We start from the raw sequence: 21,860 nt of genomic DNA on the forward strand, positions 1-21,860 counted from the left end.
TACATATGTGGACCTACTTTTGGACATCTAGTTTTGCATTGGTGTAGCCATCTGTCTTTGTGTAATCCTATCTTTTCTTGACTACTTTAATCTAGTTTTATTAGGTTATAGAGTTAATCTTCACATTTCATCAGAAACTTTTGCATTTCCTTGTATACATTAGGATTACCTTGTCAGTTCCCACCAAAAAAAAAAAAAAAAAAAAGCTAAGATTTTGACTGGGTTTGGGTATATAGACGAATTTATGAGCATTTGACGTACTTTCAGTAATGTACGTTCTAATTTCTGAACTCAATATATTCTATTTAGGTTTTATTTCTCTCAATATTTTATAGTTTTTTTGTGTAGAGGTCTTACACATTTTTGTTAGTTTTATTCTAGTGTTAGTTTTTTTCTTAGTGTTAGAAAGAAACAGCACTATCTGACAACATAGCTCCTTCAGCTTTAACATTTGAGTTTATTACTTGTTGACTGACAATCCATTTATTTACCATGGATAGTTAAGTCTTTATTAAGTTCAAAAAGTATACATAATTCATGACATTGTGTGAAGTATTCTAATTATATATATTTTTCTTTAGGCTAATTTAGCTTTCCCAACTGATAGAACTGTTAGTGATATTGATTAAATATATGAATAGTGACTTGTAAAAGTTTTAAATGCCGTAAAATATCTTTCAGTTTTTTTGTGTCATGAAAGAATATCTCCTCAAATCTGCAGGATTTTTTGTTTGCTTGCTTATTCAGTTGTAGATTTATACTTTAATGTCCATTATGTGTTGGTTTATGATGTGCTCTGTTCTGTGTTGGACATTGGAGGACCACTGTCATCACTTTCCTTGGCCATTTAGTCTAATGGGGAGGACATTGTTTTTTATAATGCAGTACCTGCTATGTTATACGTATTGGTTAAGGACTAACAGAGGACACATAAATGGCAGTATTTAACATTTTTTCATACTTGAAATTTTTTCTTTTGAGACAATGTCTTGCTCTGCTGCCCAGGCTGAAGTACAGTGGCATGAACATGGCTTACTGCAGCTTTGACCTCACTGGCTGAAGCCATCCTCAACCCTTAGCCTCCCAAGTAGTGGGGACCATGGGCCACCACTGCACCCGGCTACTTTTTAAACATTTTGTGGAAGTGGAGTTTTGCCATGTTGCCTGGGCTGGTCTCAAACTCCTGGGCTCAAGTAATCATCCCACGTTGGCCTTCCAAAGTGCTGAGATTACCAGCATGAGCCACCATGCCTGGCTGACATGAAACACTTTTAAAGTCACCACTAAATGCTCACTAATGGTAAAAAAAACTTAGCATTTCAACTAAAATGTGAATTAAAATATCAATTTTTATATACAAATTATAAGTGTTAGTTACTTCAACAATTTTTTTTTTTTTTTTTTTTTTTTTGAGACAGAGGCTCGCTCTCTTGCCCAGGGTAGAGTGCAATGTTATCTTGGTTCATTGCAACTTCTCCCTTCCGGGTTCAAGTGATTCTCCTGCTTCAGCCTCCCAAGTAGCTGGGATTACTGCCCTGTGCCACCACATCTGGCTAATTTTTGTCTTTTTAGTAGAGACAGTGTTTCACCATGTTGGCCAGGCTGGTCTAGAACTCCTGACCTCAGGTGATCCACCCGCCTTGGTCTCCCAAAGTGCTGGGATTACAGGCCTGAGCCATCATGTCTTGCTGCAAAATTTTAATTGTAACATTATTTTAGTTGTTTCTATAGCTATTTCTTCTTTGGAATGGAATTGTGTTAATTTATAGACCAGCATATAGACAATTAAATCTTTTGTAAAGCTCTTTGCAGAATCAATTAATTCTGTCCAACATGGTGTTTTTTAGGACTTCATAAAAAACTGGTATTTTTACTTTTTAAAAAACTTATCTATATATTATTATTGCAAAAATTGAAATTTACAACCATCTACACAAGCAAAAACAATTTTTATTACATTTTTAGTATGCGGCAATGAGAAATATGCTGTAGAAAGAGTATTTTACTTTGACTATAATAGATGCATGAAACCTTTGAAAAAAGAGTCCTCATTTTTAGATGAAGCTGCTTTACAAAGAAAATATATGTACTCCAGTTACGGGGATGATAATTTAGTAGTTTAATTTTCATTCTAAAAGATAAAAGTAGAAATTATCCTGTAAAAATTTTATTTGGTAATATATTGAATTCGTTAATATCTAAGTCATGTTTAATTGTTGATATTTAAAAACGCATCTGCTGTGTGATATATTTGCTTAAAAATAATCCTATCCTATCAGGACCTATGTATCCGATGTGTGTTTTCATTCAAATTCATAATAATATCTAATTAAATGATTGTTATTAAAATTTGATTGCTATTTTGCATTTGCAGTTTTATTCGTCAATTCAGCAAATAATTATTTATGTACCAGGCACTAATTTTTGCTCAGGATACAAAAGGCAGCAAACTTCAAAGAGTTCATATTCTATTTACTGGTGAAAGTACATACATTGACAGTAATAATCCTAATTGTATGAGTATTGACTCATGTAAAGAAATGTTTAGGGGTGGCCGGGCATCGTATTTCATGCCTGTAATCCCAACACTTTAGGAGGCTGAGCCAGGCAGATCACCTGAAGTCATGAGTCCAGCCTGGCCAATATGGGGAAACCCCATCTTTACTAACAATGAAAAAATTAGCTGGATGACGCATGCCTGTAATCCCAGATACTCAGGAGGCTGAGACAGGAGAATCATTTGAACTTGGAGGCAGAGGTTGCAGTGAGCCCAGATCATGCCACTGCACTACAGCCTGGGTGACAGAGCGAGACTCCATCTCAAAAACAAAGAAAAAAAAATAAATGTTTAGCGGTATGTATGAACAGATAGTTTTGCCTACTAAGTAGAGGTGGACTTTACAGAAAAGTTGCTATTTATATGGCCTGAACTTTCAAAACACAAAGATTAAAAAAAAGATAATTGGATAGAAGCCTACTGTGGCCAAGTTAATTTTGTTCTATCATAAGAGTGAACAGACAACCTACAGAATGGGAGAAAACATTTTTTTCAGTCTATCCATCTGACAAAGGGTTAATATCCAGACGCTACCAACAACTTAAACAAATTTACAAGAAACAAACAAACCCATCCAAAAGTGGGTGAATGGTATGAACGGACACTTCACAAAAGATGACATTTATGCAGACAACAAACATGACAAAAAACTCTTCATCACTGGTCGTTAGAGAAAACTGCAAATCAAAACCACAATGAGATACCATCTCACACCAGTTAGAATGGTGATCATTAAAAAGTCAGAAAACAACAGATGCTGGAGAGGATGTGGAGAAATGGGAACACTTTTACACTGTTGGTGGGAGTGTAAATTAGTTCAACCATTGTGAAAGACAGTGTGGCTATTCCTCAAGAATCTATAACCAGAAACACCATTTGACCCAGTGGTCCCATTATTGGGTATATACTCAAGGGATTATAAATTATTCTGTTATAAAGACACATGCATACGTATGTTTATAGCAACATTATTCACAATAGCAAAGACATGGAACCAACTCACATGCCTGTCAGTGATAGACTAGAGAAAGAAAATGTGGTACATATACACTATGGAATACTATGCAGACATAAAAAAGGATGAGTTCATGTCCTTTGCAGGGACATAGATGAAGCTGGAAGCCATCATTCTCAGCAGAGTAACAGAGGAATAGAAAACCAAACACCGCATGGGGAACATCACACACTGGGAATGTTGGGTGGTGGGGGGCTATGGAAGGGATAGCATTAGAAGAAATACCTAATGTAGATGACCAGTTGATGGGTGCAGCAAACCACCATGGCATGTGTATACCTGTGTAATGAACCTGCACATCTGCACATGGATCCTAGAACTTAAAGTATAATAAAAATAAATAGTAAGTGACATGAAAAAGTTAAAAATTAAAAAAAAAGAAAAACTGTCGGAAATCAGGAAACCTGAGTTCGAGTCACTTTGGTCAATTTCCGGGTGTATGACCTTGCCAAATAGGCACACGTTTTCATCTTCTCTGAAATGAAGGAGGTATATCAGGTAATATCCAGAGATTCTTTCTGCCCTGCCTTTCTGACTTTATTAAATAAATGAGCAGTTTTATAGGAATCTAAGCATGTTATTATTTTTATTAGAAACTAAGCATGTATCTTATTATTTTTAGTATGAAACCCCTAGAAAAATAAGTTAGATTTCAGAGTTACTGATTTAGTTTTTACTTATAAACAACATACTTTTTAAAAGGAACATTTTTAGTCATAAGAAAGAGAAAAATGTTTTCTTTCGGTTGTAGTTATGGTTATTAACATTGTAACAGGAGTTCAGCTCTACCTGGTAATCTAGTGACCTCTGTCTACTTGATACATTTACTTTATTATGTGTGTTTCATGTGAGTTTTTGTTTTCCTAACTGTGGCAGGGACTGGCTGGCTAGTTTTCCAACTCATTTCCCTTTCCTCTTGCAAGCACAGGTAGACTTCCTTTCCTGCTGTTAGGTGGGACTATGTCACTGAAATGTGGCAGAAGGTGGAGCCAAAAGTCTGGTATATCACATCTAGCCTTGCACCTAACCTCTTTTGCAGGTACCTGCTCTTCTCTTCCCCATTGTTGGGTAGGTGGCCACGACTAGCAGAGTCTTGGAAACTGCTTGTTAAAGATGGCAAAGCTTCCATGAGTCTGGCTTCCTGAATAAATGTGTGGAACAGAACCCCTCCCCTTCCATTACCAAATGAACTGTATTTGAAAGAGAAATAAACTCCTACTGTTAAGCACTTTAGTTTGCAAGATTAGTCATTTACCATAGCTGGTGTTACCTTAACTGATTCTCATCCTAATTGCTTTTCCTTCTGGAAGGCTTCTTATTAATTCTCTTTGCAATTGGTGATACTTATTTTTTGAGTGTTAATGCTTGTATTTTGAAGCCATCGTTTGCCAGTATTGGAGTATAATCTGCTCTTTTTTTCAAATATTTCGGCTGCTCTTCCTAAGAATAGTGTAGTAAAATCATTTAGGCTGCCTTCATAGTTTGTCACATGCAAATTACTCACTTGTAGTCCATTGCTTTGACAGCACAGACTGCTGAGTGGGAGAGCTCTGCAGGCCTTCCAGTCCCTTGAAAGGCTCATCTCTTTAACTGAATACAGAGGCCAGAATAAATAACCCTTGATCATGCATGTATAATCCTATGTGTTGTTGGATTTGATTTGTTAATGTTTTGTTAAGGCTTTTTGCATCTCTATTCATAAAGTATGTATTGGCTTATAGTTTTTTTCTTTTGCTTTTTCTTGTGTTATGTTTGTTTTTGTGTCAGGGTAACACTGGCCTTAGTAGAATGAGTTAGAAAGTGTTCCTGTTTTTTGGAAGAGTTTGTGAGGAATTATTAGTTTTTTGTTAAGGGTTTGGTAGAATTCACCAATGAAACCATCCAGGACTGGACTTTAATTTTTAAAAAAAATTACTAATTCAGTTTCTTTACTTGTTAGAGAATTATTCAGATTGTCTGCCTCTTCGTGAGTCAATTTTGTTAGTTTGTGTCCTTCTTAGAATTTGTTCTCTTTATCTAGGTTATCTCAACTGTTGCTATGCAGTTGTTTTCAGGATTTCTTTGTAGTCCTTTTTTATTTCTGTAATGTTGGTAGTAACTTACCCCCTTTTGTGTCTGATTTTAATAATTGAACTCTTTTCTCTTTTTTTCTTGGTCACTAGCTAAAGGTTTCTGAATTTTGTTGATCTTTTAAAATAACCAACTTTTGGTTTTAATGATTTTTCTCAATTGTTTTTCTGTTCTTTATTAGATTTATTTGTTTCTATTTGTATTATTTCCTTCCACTTGTTTTCTTCTCAGTTTACTTTTCTTTTTATAGTTTATTTAAGGCAGAAGGTCAGATTATTGATTTCGGGGTCTTCTTTTTCAATACCAGTACTTAAAACTACAAATTTTCATCTAAGCACTGTCTTTCTGTATTTCATGATGTTTGGTATTTTCTAATTGTTTTCATACATTTCAAAATAATTTGCTGATTTCCCTTGTGATTTCTTATTTGCTTCGTTCCTTATTAATTTATTTATTTAAATGGAGACAGGTTCTTGCTCTGTTACCCAGTCTGGAGTACAGTAGCATGATTATAGTTCACTATGATGATCACTATAACCTTGAACTCTTGAGGTCAAGCGTTCCTCCTGTTTCAGCCTCTCAAATAGCTAGGAATACTGGCACACATAACACACCTGAATAACTTTTAAATTTTGTTGTAGAAACAGCATCTTGCTGTATTGCCCAGGCTGGTCTTAAGCTCCTGGCCTCATGGGATTCTCCTACCTCAGCCTCCTAAAGTCCTGGGATTAGAGCTGTGAGTCGCCTTATGTGGCCTGATTCATAGTTTATTAATGAATATGAATTTCCACATATTTATAAATTTTCTAAATTTCTTTGTTATTGATTTCTAATTCCATTCCATTGTAGTTGGAGTGCATACTTTATTATTATTACTATTATTATTATTATTATATATATATATATATATTTTTTTTTTTTTTTTGAGACGGAGTCTTGCGCTATTGCCCAGGCTGCAGTGCAATGGTATGATCTTGGCTCACTGCAACCTCCGCCTCCCGGGTTCAAGCGATTCTCCTGCCTAAGCTTCCCAAGTAGCTGAGATTACAGGTGCCTGCCACCATGCCCAGCTAGTTTTTGTATTTTTAGTAGAGACAGGGTTTCACCATGCTGACCAGGCTGGTCTCGAACTCCCAACCTTAGGCTATCGGCCACCTCAGCCTCCTAAAGTTTGGGATTACAGGCATGAGCCACAGCGCCTGGCCACTTTATATTATTTCTATCTGTTTAAATGTATTCAACTTTGTTTAATGTCCTAACACATTGGATATCCTTGTGAATGTTCTGTATGCACTTGAGCAAAATCTATATTCTGCTCCTATTGAGTGGAATGCTCTATAGATTTCTCTACTAGTTGGTCTGCAGCATTGTTCAAATCTTCTTTTTCCTTATATATCTTCTATCTAGTTGTCCTACAATTATTGAAAGTGTGGTGTTGAATTTTATCAATATTTCTGTTGCAATATCTATTTTTTCCTTTAATTCTGTCTGTTTTTGATTCATGTATTTGAAGTTTTGCTTTCTTTCCTGGTTTCTTGTTTTCACCTTGGCTCTGCTGTACAGCTTTACGTGGTTTGCTTCTGAATCTTTCTAGATTTTCTCAAGTCATACATGAAAGATTGTATGCTAATGAGCATATTGTGTTCAGTCTAATCGATGCTACCATTTTCCTATGGTGTTACATAACTGTTTCCTAAAAATAGAATTAAAACTGAAGGTTTGAAAGTATATTTGAAAGTCTATATATGTATAAACTTGATAGGTCTTTTTTATTTAAAAATATTTTTAAAAATCTACGTATTATTTAAATCTGATTGTTGCTTCAATACCATCGTAGTATATTAGCACTGCTGAAATTTTGTCCATTTCTAAAATTTAAGACTGTTCATGTTTGGGAAGGGCTGTTATGAAGAGCAATTTATTTGTGAAATATGAATATTTTAATACTAGTATAGCAAAGTTATATAGATACATTTTAAGAGAAAAGATAGATTGCAGTTGTATCATCGACCTAAATTGAGAGCTTTTAATTTGTTATTCAAAACTTATTCCTAGAGTGAACAACACCTTTTTTAAAAAATAACTTTTATATTGAAATAACTATTTGACTCCTTGGAAGTTGCAAAGATAGTACAGGGCGATCCTGTGTTTCCCCTTCACCTAGATTACCCCAGTGGTTGACAGCTTATCTGTAGTAGAATATCAGATCAGGATATTGACACTGGTACAGTGTGTGCACATCGGGCTGTGTTATTTCATCTTAAATATGGGTTCCTATCACCATCAACACAGTCAAAGTGCAGAACTGTTGCACTACTGTGAGGATCTCCCTCACACTAACCTCGTGGGCTCAGCCATCCCTCTGCTTCCAGCCCAGGGGTGTCCTCACCCAGGGCAACCATAAATTAGTTCTCCATTTCAATAAATTTGTCATTTCTGAAATTCTGTGTAAATGAAATAAACCATTCATGACCTTTGGAGACACTTTCTACTTAGCACAACACTATTGAGATCCATCCAGGTTATTGTGTATGTCAATATTTCATTCCTTTTTTACAGCTAACTAGGATTTCATGGATGTATGCACCACAATATTTTTTAACCGTTCACCATTGTTGGTTGAAGCTTTTTGTTGTATACGGATTTTTGTTGTAAATAAAACTGCTTTGAACAATTATGTACAACTTCTTTGTGGACAAATGTTTTTATTTTTCTGTGACAAATGTCCAGGAGTGAGGTTGCTGGGTTTTGTGGTAATTATGTTTGTTTTAAGACTGACAGGAGCTGGGTGCAGTGGTTCATGCCTGTAATCCCAGCACTTTGGGAGGCCGAGGTGGGTGGATCACTTGAGGTAAGGAGTTCAAGACCAGCCTTGCCAACATGGTGAAACCCCATCTTTACTAAAACTACAAAAATTAGCTGGGTGTGGTGGCACACACCTGTAGTCCTAGCTACTCGGGAGGCTGAGGCAGGAGAATCACTTGAACCAGGGAGGCAGAGGTTGCAGTGAGCTGAGATCGCGCCACTGCACTCCATCCGGGGCGACAGAGTGAGACTCCTCCAAAAAAAAAAAAAAAAAAAAAAGACTGACAGACGGTCTTCCAGAGTTACTGTTTTACTTTACACTCCCACCAACAGTTCATAAGACTCTAGTTTTGCCACATCTGGCCCATGTGTGTAGTGATACTTCATCATGGTCTATATTTGCATTTCCCTCATGGCTAATGATGTTCAGCATGTTCTCATCTTCTGCAAAGATCTTTACATATTCAAAGTATTTAATTTTGTTAAAGTGCAACTGATCTATTTTTTTTTTTCTTTTATGGGTTATGCCTTTGATGTCCTATCTAGGAATTCATCAAGCCCTACGCCCTGAGTATTTCTTCTGTGTTCTTCTCCTAAAAGTTGTACAGTGAGATCTGTGATGTGTTTCAAGGTAATTATTGTACAAGATGTAAGGTTTAGGTCAAGGCTTTGTGGTTGTTTGGCTATGTATATCCAAATGCTCTAGCATCATTTATTGCGAAGACTCTGTTCTCCATAAATTGCTTTTGTGCATGCATCAAAATTAGCTGTCATATTTTTATGTTGGGGGGACTCTCTCTGGGTTCTCCATTTTATTCCACTGATCCGTGTTTCTGTTCCTTCTCCCGTATCAAACTATCTCGATTAGTGTAGCTATCTGACTAGACTTAAAATCTGATGGGCTAATTTCTCCCATTTTTTATTCATTTTTCCTCCCCATTGTTTTAGCTGTTCCAAACAACTTTGCCTATCTATGCATAATCTTACCTATATCTTTTTAAAAAAATTTTCCTGGGACTATGATAGTCATTAAGTTAAACCTGTTTGTCACTTTGAATGGAATTGACGTCTTTATTTTAAATCGTCTAGTTCATGTTATATCTTTCCATTTGTTTAGATCTCTCAATAACTTTCATCAACATTTTGTAGATTTCCACATGTAAATCCTATGAGTATATTATTAAATTTACATTTCAGTTTTTCATTTTTTAAAGCAATTGCAAATGGTATGCATATTTCTAACTTTGGTGTCCATGTATTCATTGCTTACATATGGAAATATAGTTAATTTTTATCTTATATCTGCAACCTTATGAATTCTTTGAATTGTATATGTGTGTATATATATACATAAATATACACAAAATCATGTTATGTACAAATAGCAACACTTTCTGAAAGTTGTTGACGTATCTTCTGCATTTAGTCAAATATTTTTAAAAATTCAATTTTATATTATGTGATTTTTCTTCTAAAGTCTATTCATATGATAGATTACATTGATTAATTTTTAAATAATGGCCCAGCCTTGCACCCCTGGAATACATCATACTTGGCCATGATTTATAGTTCTTCTTATGTATTTTTGCATTATTATGTACATTAATATTCTGTTGTGTTTCTGTGTCTGTTTATTATGGATGTATGTATGTAGTTTTCTGGTACTGTTTTCCCCTTTTTTTGGTATGAGGATAATAGTAGCCTCACAGTGCTCACTTCAGCAGCATATATACTAAATATTGGAATGATACAAAGATTAACATGGCCCCTGCACAAGGATAAAATGCAAATTTGTGAAGTGTTCCATTAAAAAAAAAATAGTGGCTTCATAAAATGGATTAGGAAGTATTCTCTTTTCCTTCTTTCCTTTTTTTTTTTTAAAGAGACAGGGTCTTGTTCTGTCCCCTAGGCTGAAGTATAGTGATGCAGTGATAGCTATGATAGCTCACCATAGCCTTGAACTTCTGGGCTCAAGTGAACCTCCCGCCTCAGCCTCCTGAGTAGCTAGGACTGCAGGTGTGCACCACTGGGCTCAGCCAATTGTTTTAGTGTTTTGTAGAGACAGGGCCTATCAATGTTGCTCAGGCTGTTCTCAAACTCTTTAGCTCGAGTGATTCTCTCAACTTCGCCTCTCAAGAGTGCTGTGATTACAAGCATGACCTACCTCACCTGGCCCCTCTCTTTTCTTTTATTTCCTGAAAGAGACTCTGTGCACTTGGTGTCGTATAATTGCTAACATTCTCAGTGATAACATCTGGCCCTGGAGACTTCTTTTGGGGGAGTGTTCTGGCTCTGGAAAAGAATGTGTTTTCTGTTGTTTGAGTGAAAAAAAATTTAAATGATTATTAGATCCTGTTGGTTAATGATTTTGTATCCTTGCTGTATTTTATATCCTTGCTTTCTCTCTCATTGTTCTATTAATTGTCAAGAGAAGGATATTGAAGCCTTTAAGTGTAAATGTTAATTTACCTGATTTTCTTTTCAGTTCAATCAGTTTGTGCTACACAGGTTTTTTTAGATTTTTTTTTGTTTGGTGTGTACACATTTAGGATTACCATACCTTTTTATCTTTCTGTAAATTTCTTGTCTGTGCTAATTTTTTTTTGTTCTGAAGTCTGTTTGTTCTAATATTAATATAGTCCTTCCTACTTTCTTAGATTTATGTTAAGACAGCGTATATTCTTATTACCCTTTCACCTTTTTCATGTATGTGTGTGTGTGAGACAGGGTCTCACTCTGTCACTCAGGCTGGAATGCAAGGTGCAATCATGGCTTTGAAGGAAGCTGGGGGAAAGTGAATGGATTCTTCACACCGCTGCCCTTCAGGCCACTGTCAAACCAGAGGAACTGAGTGAAGTTGAACTTACTGACATAAATGGGGAAAATCATTGTGCTGAAAAAGATTAAGCTGTCCTGAAGGAAGTGATGCCAACAAAAAATTTCACATTAAAGGAATTCTCAGGTGTGTTTCATGACACTGAAAGCCTCTACAGTACACAATGTAAGCTCATCTCAAGTTTCCATGGCCACATGGTAGTGCCCAAGCCTTGAGAAGATGCTGTCTTTGTATCATAAATTGTGTGATGAGGAGGAGGCAAGTTGTGTTCAAACTTCTGTAAGATTTTAAGAAAGAAGACACTTATTATCAGTGTTTCCACTGTTTAAATTACAGTGTACTCAGTGAACACTAGTTCTATTCTTTTTGTCTCTACATACATTTATAATTGACAGGAAGAAAGTTTCAGTCTTCTGACAAGTTTTTAATAGCCATGAAATGACTGCCATTTTCCCTTTAATTATTAAGATTACACTGCATGGATTTAGCTTAAATGGTCATGTTTATGTTCCCATGTTAACTGTGCAAAGTGATGGCAGCTCATGCTTGCATATGTGTATATGTGTTTCCGTATTACAGCACTAACGTGAACATGAATGTTATGGTAATGGAAGGTTATTTAAAATTTGTAATTTTTTTTCCCTTAGGATATGTCCCACTAGAAGGTACAGTTCAGTTTCTGTCTATTAAGTCATATGCAGTTCTCAAATCCTTGGAGATGGTTGTGCAACAGTTGTCATACGTTCCCAAATCCTTGCAACAACAGCAACAGAGCTGGCAACATAAAGCAGATTGCTGCACACCTGCAGTCAGCAGAAGAGGGCGTGTATATACCTTCGTGATTATGGAGATGTCATGATGTTAATGGTGGTTTCACAGATGTGCACATGCGCCATAACACATCAGCTTTTATATGTTAAGCATGAGGATTATTGTGTGGCCATTAGAGCTCAATAAGATTGTTGATTTTTAAATTAACACATATATCTAAGAGGAGAGACTAAGCAACTAGTTAGAGCCAAGAACTCCTATACAGCATTTACTATAAAATGAAATTATCACTTTGCTCTACAAAGCTCAAAATGCTGGCAGATCCAAACACACCACCCACAGCCACAGAGCCTGTTAGAAATCTAATTCTGTCTTCCCCCGAGTTCTTGAAAATCAGGATTCTCAATATGAAAGAAAGGACATGCAGCTGTAGGATAGAAGAGGCTAAATAAAACATCCTGTGTATTGACTTGGAATTGGCAATGTCAGTAGGAACTCACGAGTTAACTTATGTTTGTTAGTTCTCTCTCCCCCTCGCTCTCTTCTTGCTCTGTCTACTGAAAATACCTCGAAGCAATGTCCAGTACAGTAGCAATGAGCATCTTATAATATCAGATTGCAGTGAAATCACCAAAGTCTACTAGGTTCATGTTGCCAGTGCTAAAGCACCACATGAAAAGATTCCCATTGGCCAATCATGGGACAATATGAGATTCTGTAATAATAATAATTGTTGTTATTACATTATAATATTTAACATTCTAATTATATTATCCCATAGTAATAACAATTGGTATTATTATTAATCACATTGTATTGAAACTCATGAAATACTGGAGCTCACCCCACTGGTCACCATCTGGGGTTGGCAGTGCCAGTTCATTGTCTCAAAATGTGGGTGAAGAGGAACAGGGAGCCACCCTTTCCTGCAGGAGCTGTTCTACTGTGTGACCACACCCGGCCCGAAAGGGTAGAAGCTGACCTGTTTGCTTCTGTTCCAGCTGAAAGTAAAAAGGAGGACAGGTCATCTCCCTTTCCATCCTTTAGTGATATAGTGTCTGTCTGGGTGCTGAGCATGAGTGGCCACCACAACAGCAGAGGAGAACCTGGACCTAGTGCCTCTGGGTGGCAGCATTGCTGTGTTGCTGAGTGCCAGCTGGAGCATAGGCTGGGCTCTAGGTGGATGTAAGAGCCAGTCACCCTGGACCACAAGTATGCAGACAGCCAAATGAAGGCCTTTCAGCAGGTGAATCAGAGGTAGTGGTGAAGGGGACCTATAGATTAAACATGACTTTGAAGATAGTGAGGATGGGCAGAACTCAGCTCTAGTGTCTGAAGGTGTCCATTTGGGCATAAACTCTTATGCAAATCAAGGAGGTGGAAGTGATCCATCTTGGGAAAGAAGAGGGGACTGTGTTCAGGTTGGAACACTGGAGGGTCTCCTAGGGGACCTTGCGGTTGTTTAGAGAGTATTTGCCTTGTAATAACTTTCTAGGCATACCTACACTTGTGTAGTATTTTGAACTATTTTATTTTATAATTAAAATTTTTCTGGCTGGGTGCCAAGCATGGCTTATACCTGTAATCCCAGTACTTGGGGAGACTGAAGTGGGAGGACTGGTTGAATCCAAAAGTTTGAGACCAGCCTGGGCAACATAGCGAGACCCCATTTGTTCAAAAATTGAAAATAATTAGCCAGGCATTGTGACACATACCTATAGTTCCAACTACTTAAGAGGTTAAGGCAAGTGAATTGCTTGAGCCCAGGAAGTTGAGGTTAAAGTGAGCCACGATCACTCTACTGCACTCCAACCTGAGTGACAGAAGGGGCCCTAAAAAAGGAAAAAAAAAAAAAAAAAAAAAAAACTCTGAAACCTCAAAAGTCACTTGGATAAATTTTCTCTTTGATTAACCTCCGAATAATATATGCTGCTTTTTATTTTTTAGGAGTTTAAAAAGTTTGGTGTAATTGACTTTTTAATTATATGAAATATATATATATAAATTTTTTTTTTTGAGATGGTGTTTCGCTCTTGTCGTCTAGAGTGGAGCACAATGGTGCAATCTACGCCCATTGCAATCTCAGCCTCCCAGATTTAAGCAGTTCTCTCCAAGTAGCTGGGATTACCTGCCTGTGCCACCACGCCTGGCTAATTTTGTATTTTAGTAGAGACAGGGTTTCACCATGTTTGTCAGGTTGGCCTTGAACTCCTGACCTCAAGTGATCTACCCACCTTGGCCTCCCAAAGTGCTGGGATTATAGGCGTGAGTCACCGCACCTGGCCAAAATGTATCTTATTTCAAAGTGAACAGTATAAAATAAGAAATATTCAGAAGGCCTAGCATCTGTTCCTGTCCCCTTCCTCCCTCTGTAGGTATTACGCACACATACATGTCTGGACAGATATATGTGGACACACGCAGAAGCACTTGCAGACACACAGATGCACTCACAGGCACAAATAGGAACAGATTTGCATGCCCTAACATACACAGATACATGTACGGATAAACAGGCACACATTCATCCACACATAAATGTTCACACACCAATATGCACACACACGAACAGATCCTCAGGTGCTCGTATGCACAGTTATACACACACAGATACCCATGTACACAAACATACATGTGCATGTGCACATACAGATATGCTTGCACACACACATCACACAATGCAGATTAGACACTCATGCACACGCTGAATATGCACACACAAATACACAGATGCATATCCATACACTGATGAACATGCACATATACAAAGTTATACATGCATACGGATATGTATGAACATACACAAATTCTCTCCTTCCCTTGTTCTTAACTATAATGTATTTTCTATATATATGTGCTGCACCTTGCAATCTCCATTTCACTGTCTATATCCTTGAGATATTTCCATAACAATACCTTGAGGTCATCATGTTTGCTTTCCTTTCTTCCTTTCTCTGTCTTTACTGCTGCATTTGCTCTGCTTCATTCAGCTAGTACTGTTTGTTCCCCCTTTGTTTCACAAAAATCTTCTGTTGTTATAAATAATCCTGCAAGAAGCAGTCTTGTGTGTCATCTTTTGCTTTTGCTCTTCCGTTATTAGAATAGATTCTGAGAAGTAGGATGATGGCAATGGTCAAAGAGCAATGGATTTTTGTAATAGAATATTTTTCCATGTTTGAAACTAAATAGGCCTGTGAGCATATGGTAAAAACACCTGGATCTTAGTATTATAGCTGTCATTTTATGATTGAACTTTTTTTTATGATGATTGATGGTAAATCTGATTTTTTTTTTTTTTTTTTTTGAGACAGAGTCTCGTTCTGTCATCCAGGCTGGAGTGCAATGGCATGATCTTGGCTCACTGCAATGTCTGCCTCCTAGATTCAAGCAATTCTCCTGCCTCAACCTCCTGAGTAGCTGGGATTACAGGTGTGCGCCACCATGCCTGGCTAATTTTTGTATTTTTAGTAGAGATGGGGTTTCACCATGTTGGTCAGGCTGGTCTCAAACTCCTGTCTTCATGATCCACCTGCCTGATATTTTTATTAGCAAGATTGTATCACACACTCTTGCATGTTTTTCTGTTTCTGTTCTTATCCAAACATGGATTGAAAGTAGCAACAATCACTCTAGTTTTTGTAAAATAGACTGATTAATGTTAAACCTTGATAGGCAAGAACAGAAAATAGAAAATAAATGATTAACTAAAAAAAATTAAATGACCTACATCTTTTCAGCAGACTCGTTCTGCAAATCAAGGAAGATTGTGTAAAAAAAAAAAAGGTTTTTAAGGAGTTTTGTTTGTGGGAATATCTAGATTGTTATTTCTTTGTCCCACTGTGCCTTGGAATTATGCTTTAATAGCACCTGTAGCTCAGGAAAAACCTTCTCTAACACAATTCAAGAGTGGTAAATTTTTGTTCTCTACTTCCAAGGTTCATGTTTTATTCGAACTGATAAACTAGATGGTGAAACTTAGTGGAAGCTGAAAGTGGCAAAGAGCTGCATGCAATGGCTGCCGGCTCTGGGGGTGAGCAGCATCGAGACTACTGCATTCTTTTATTTTTAATAGTAGTTTCCAGGTTTCACATCTGTTTCTGTTTAGACCAGCTAATTTATTTAATGCATTGAGAATTTGTTTTGTAATTTCTTTATTCCTTATGTAGGTTCATTGAGAATCATGCCAAAATAGTTTCTGTGATAGCTTAGCACATTATTCAGTTTTAGGTAATTCTGGAGTTTCCTCGAACTTAGGTTTTCTTTCTTCTCCTCTTTCTCCTCTTCTTCCTCCTCTTCCTCCCCCTCCTGGCCCTCTCTCTCCCTCTATTTCACCTCCTGCTCTTCTTAATGTCCCTTTTCTTTTTCAATTTATTTTATTTTTTAAGAGACAGATTGTCACTGTTACCTGGACTGGAATATAGTGATATGATCATAGCTCACTGCAGCCTCAAACTCCCGGACTCAAGTGATGCTGTCTCCACAGCCTCTTGAGTAGATAGTACAGGTGCACACCACGCCAAGCTAATTTTTAAGGTTTTTTGTAGAGATGGGGTCTTGCGGTATTGCCCATGTTGGTCCTGAACTCCTGGCCTCAAGCAATCCTCTCACCTTCATCTCCCAAAGTACTGAGATTACAGATATGAGCCACTACACCCAGCCAGAAATTTTTATTTCTAATTTGACTGTTTGCCCTCCCTTTTGCCATTTCGTATTGATGCTTGCCAACTTGAAGTTACGTGTCTGCAAGTGTAGAATTTCAAATCAGTAAAACCAGATATTTGCAAATGAATATTCTGTTTTTAATTTTTTCTTTCTCAGGAACATAGAAATGTTTTTCTTTCTTCTCTTTTCTCTCTGTATGTCACATAAGCTCCATTAGTCTTCAAGTCAGAAGTTCTGTTTGAAAATTGTTCAAAGTCTGCTGATCTAGGTCAGGCTTGTTGGTCAAAGCCAGGCAGTGAGGTGCTACTCAGATGATTTGTTTTCACGGGATTTTAATTCCGAATGCTCTGTGATTGTTTATTTAAATTATGTAGGATACTATGCATAATTTATATTTTCAGAGTTATGACATTTTACATTTCTGTATGGTCAGTGAATGAAGGAAATAAGATTCTACTGAGCAGATGGAGATGCTGGGCTTGGCATTGACTCTTCCCTGTTGACAGTTGCCTTTTACCTGCTTCCCTGGGGGTAAGGAAAACCAGGTAGCTGTTAAATCGTGAAGTCATATGTCAGGGAACAGCACCTCCTTATCTGAGAATGGTGCTGGGGTGTGTGTGCATGCAGCAGTTCCTGGATCACACAGTGTAGCTTTCAAAGGGGCTGTCAAACTATTTTCCACAGTGGCTGTACTTTTACATATCCTCACCGGCACCAGATGATTGATCTGGTTTCTCTGTGTTTTTGCCACATTCAGTCATCAGTTTTTATTTTAGTCATTCTGATAGGTGTGCAGTGACATCTTATTGTGGTTGCAGTTTGTGTTTCTGTGATGGCTAATTGTGCTGAACATTGTTTCACGTGATTGTTTTGCTGTCTGTCTGCATGTCCTCTTGGTCATGTGTCCTGTTTTGTTTCTCTGGATGAGGAAATTCTTTCTAGTCCTAGTTTTCTGAGGGCTTTTGTCATGAATAAGTGTTAGATTTTTCCAAAGCTTTTCTGTATCTGTAGAGATACTGTAACAATTTTTTCCTTTATCTATTAATATGGTATGGTATTTTGATTTCATATTAGTCACACCAAACTTGTGTTACTGGCATAAACCTCATGGAGTCATGCTGAGTATCTTTCATATGTCACAGTGTTAGATTTGCTGATATTTTGTTTAGGACGTTTGGTGCTCATATTCATGAAATAGATGAATCTGTATTGGCTTTTTTATTGTCTTTAGTTTGATGTCTAGAGGTAAGTTGCGGATTTTTTTTAAAGCCTCCTGTAATATTTTTAATAGTTGGCATAAAATTTGTCTTATTTATTTTTTAAATGTTGAAAAATTCACTCTTGAAATGATCTAATCCAAGAATTTACTTTTTGGGAAAACATTTGATTGTGAATTGAATTTCTTTGGTATAGAGTTAGATTTTCTTGTTCATTGGAAATTTGTTTTTCAGAAAATTGGTTCATTTTATATGTTGACAACATTAATGGCATAAAGTTTATACTATTCCATTATTATTTTTTAGCCCTTGTTGGCTTCCTTCTTTCACTCCTAACATTGGTAATTTATATCCTGTCTCTATTTTAGTGATCGTTTCAAGGCAGTTGTTTTTGGTTTCATTGACATTGTCTGTTCATTTTCTCTGTTATTGATTTCTGCTTTTTATTTCCTTCATTCCGCAAAATTTATGTTTAATTTTTGTTATTTTCTTAAAGTGGAAGTTAGTCCTTTGATTTTTATATCTTATTTTCTATTTATAAATTTTAGACCTGTAAACTTCTAAGCATTATTTACCTGTGTCACACAAATTTTGATATACCACATTTTCATTGTCATTTAGTTAAAAATATTTTCAATTTCCTTTAATGATTTTTTTTTCTAACCATTGATTATTTGGAAATACATCGTTATGTGTCAGATAGCTAGGGATTTTCCCAATGTCTTGTAATTTATTTAATTCTATTATGATCACAGAACATATTCTGTTCTATTTCAATCCTTTCATATGTATTGAAACTTGTGACATGGCCCAGCATATGAACTCTCTGAGTCAGTGTTCCATGTGAGCTTAAAAAGAGTCTTTGCTCTGTTGTTGTGTGGATGTTCTGTAAATGTCCATTCAGTCAAATTGATGGAAACTGTGGTTTAAAAGCTTTATAGTTTTACCTGTTTTCTACCATTTGTTCTCTTAACTACTGAAAAGAACTTTTTTTTCTTTTTTTTTTAATTATACTTTAAGTTTTAGGGTACATGTGCACATTGTGCAGGTTAGTTACATATGTATACATGTGCCATGCTGGTGCGCTGCACCCACTAACTCGTCATCTAGCATTAGGTATATCTCCCAATGCTATCCCTCCCCCCTCCCCCCTCCCCCCTCCCCCCACCCCACAACAGTCCCCAAAGTGTGATGTTCCCCTTCCTGTGTTCATGTGTTCTCATTGTTCAATTCCCACCTATGAGTGAGAATATGCGGTGTTTGGTTTTTTGTTCTTGCGATAGTTTACTGAGAATGATGATTTCCAATTTCATCCATGTCCCTACAAAGGACATGAACTCATCCTTTTTTATGGCTGCATAGTATTCCATGGTGTATAGTGCCACATTTTCTTAATCCAGTCTATCATTGTTGGACATTTGGCTTGGTTCCAAGTCTTTGCTATTGTGAATAATGCCGCAGTAAACATACGTGTGCATGTGTCTTTATAGCAGCATGATTTATAGTCCTTTGGGTATATACCCAGTAATGGGATGGCTGGGTCAAATGGTATTTCTAGTTCTAGATCCCTGAGGAATCACCACACTGACTTCCACAATGGTTGAACTAGTTTACAGTCCCACCAACAGTGTAAAAGTGTTCCTATTTCTCCACATCCTCTCCAGCACCTCTTGTTTCCTGACTTTTTAATGATTGCCATTGTAACTGGTGTGAGATGGTATCTCATTGTGGTTTTGATTTGCATTTCTCTGATGGCCAGTGATGATGACATGATTGTATATCTAGAAAACCCCATTGTCTCAGCCCAAAATCTCCTTAAGCTGATAAGCAACTTCAGCAAAGTCTCAGTATACAAAATCAATGTACAAAAATCACAAGCATTCTTATACACCAACAACAGACAAACAGAGAGCCAAATCATGAGTGAACTCCAATTCACAATTGCTTCAAAGAGAATAAAATACCTAGGAATCCAACTTACAAGGGATGTGAAGGAACTCTTCAAGGAGAACTACAAACTACTGCTCAAGGAAATAAAAGAGGATACAAACAAATGGAAGAACATTCCATGCTCATGGGTAGGAAAAATCAATATCGTGAAAATGGCCATAGTGCCCAAGGTGATTTACAGATTCAATGCCATCCCCATCAAGCTACAAATAACTTTCTTCACAGAATTGGAAAAAACTACTTTAAAGTTCATATGGAACCAAAAAAGAGCCTGCATTGCCAAGTCAATCCTAAGCCAAAAGAACAAAGCTGGAGGCATCACACTACCTGACTTCAAACTATACTACAAGGCTACAGGAACCAAAACAGCATGGTACTGGTACCAAAACAGAGATATAGATCAATGGAACAGAACAGAGCCCTCAGAAATAACGCTGCATATCTACAACTATCTGATCTTTGACAAACCTGACAAAAACAAGCAATGGGGAAAGGATTCCCTGTTTAATAAATGGTGTTGGGAAAACTGGCTAGCCATATGTAGAAAGCTGAAACTGGATCCCTTCCTTACACCTTATACAAAAATCAATTCAAGATGGATTAAAGATTTAAACATTAGACCTAAAACCATAAAAACCCTAGAAGAAAACCTAGGCATTACCATTCAGGACATAGGCATGGGCAAGGACTTCATGTCCAAAACACCAAAAGCAATGGCAACAAAAGACAAAATTGACAAATGGGATCTAATTAAACTAAAGAGCTTCTGCACAGCAAAAGAAACTACCATCAGGGTGAACAGGCAACCTACAAAATGGGAGAAAATTTTTGCAACCTACTCATCTGACAAAGGGCTAATATCTAGAATCTACAATGAACTCAAGCAAATTTACAAGAAAAAAACAAACAACCCCATCAAAAAGTGGGCGAAGGACATGAACAGACATTTCTCAAAAGAAGACATTTATGCAGCCAAAAAACACATGAAAAAACTTTTAAGATCTCATAGTTTTTGTAAATTTAACTATTTCTCCTTTTGAATCTGTTAGTTGTTTCCTTACATATATTGAAGCACTGTTACTGGGTGCATACACATTCCAAATTACTGTATTTTCTTGAATTGACCTTTTTTCATTATTCCCGGTAGTATCCTTTGTTGAGACAATCTACATTTTCCTTTACTACTGTGGTAACTCTGGCTCTTTTTTTGATTAGTGTTTACATGATATATCTTTATCCATAATTTTATGTTTTATGTATCTGTTTCTTTGAATTTAAAATGTGTTTCTTAACATAGTAAAGGTAGGTACTGCTTTTTTATTCTAAGAATTGCTGCATTTTTATGGTGTCCATTTATTGTAATCATTAACATGGTTGAACTGAAGTCAATCATTTTACTGTTTAGCTTCTACTTATCCCAGTCCTTTATTTCTTTTCTTCTTCTTGGGTGCTGTGTTATATTTCCATTTAATTATTATTGGCTAATTGGCTATGTGCATTTTTCTGCTTTGTGTCCTTGTCATGTTTCCAATATGTTTTTAACTTATCACAATCTTTTTTCTGTGTCATTTATGGTGTCAAAGTCTTGCACAGTAGATGTCCACAGCTTCCTTCCCATCCTTTGTATTTGTTGTGTATCTTACTTCTACATATTATCAGACATATGGTGCATTACTATTTTTCGTTTAAAGTAGTTAAGCATATTTTAAAGATAGTAAAAAATGAAAGTAATCTTGCATTTACCCGTATGTTTACCTATTCTGAGACTCCTCTTTCTTGTGGTTGATCGAGGTTTCCATTTCCTGCCATTTTCCTTTAGTACTAAGAACTTCTTTCAACATGTCTTGTAGTGAAGTCTGCTAGAGATTATCTCAGGTTTGTTTCTTTGAAAATTGTCTTTATTTTGCCTTCATCTTTGAAAAATATTTTGAAGTTTTCATTTGACAGTCTTTATTTTGTATCTCTGCCTTTCAGAAC

The 21,860-nt window shown here is 36.6% G+C and overlaps 1 long non-coding RNA gene and 1 other non-coding gene across 2 annotated transcripts in view; both read left to right on the forward strand.

Annotated features, from left to right (window-relative positions):
• The window catches only part of TTTY14 (testis-specific transcript, Y-linked 14), a 150,132-nt gene that overhangs the window by 55,734 nt on the left and 72,538 nt on the right, over positions 1-21,860 (forward strand). The gene's annotated exons all lie outside the window — the stretch shown is intronic.
• LOC112209737 (U6 spliceosomal RNA) lies at positions 10,156-10,260 on the forward strand. Its single transcript, XR_002944544.1, has one exon. It is a non-coding gene; the product is annotated as a U6 spliceosomal RNA (small nuclear RNA).

This window comes from Pan troglodytes, chromosome Y (genome assembly GCF_028858775.2).
Source record: "Pan troglodytes isolate AG18354 chromosome Y, NHGRI_mPanTro3-v2.0_pri, whole genome shotgun sequence".
Classification (NCBI taxonomy): Eukaryota; Metazoa; Chordata; class Mammalia; order Primates; family Hominidae; genus Pan; species Pan troglodytes.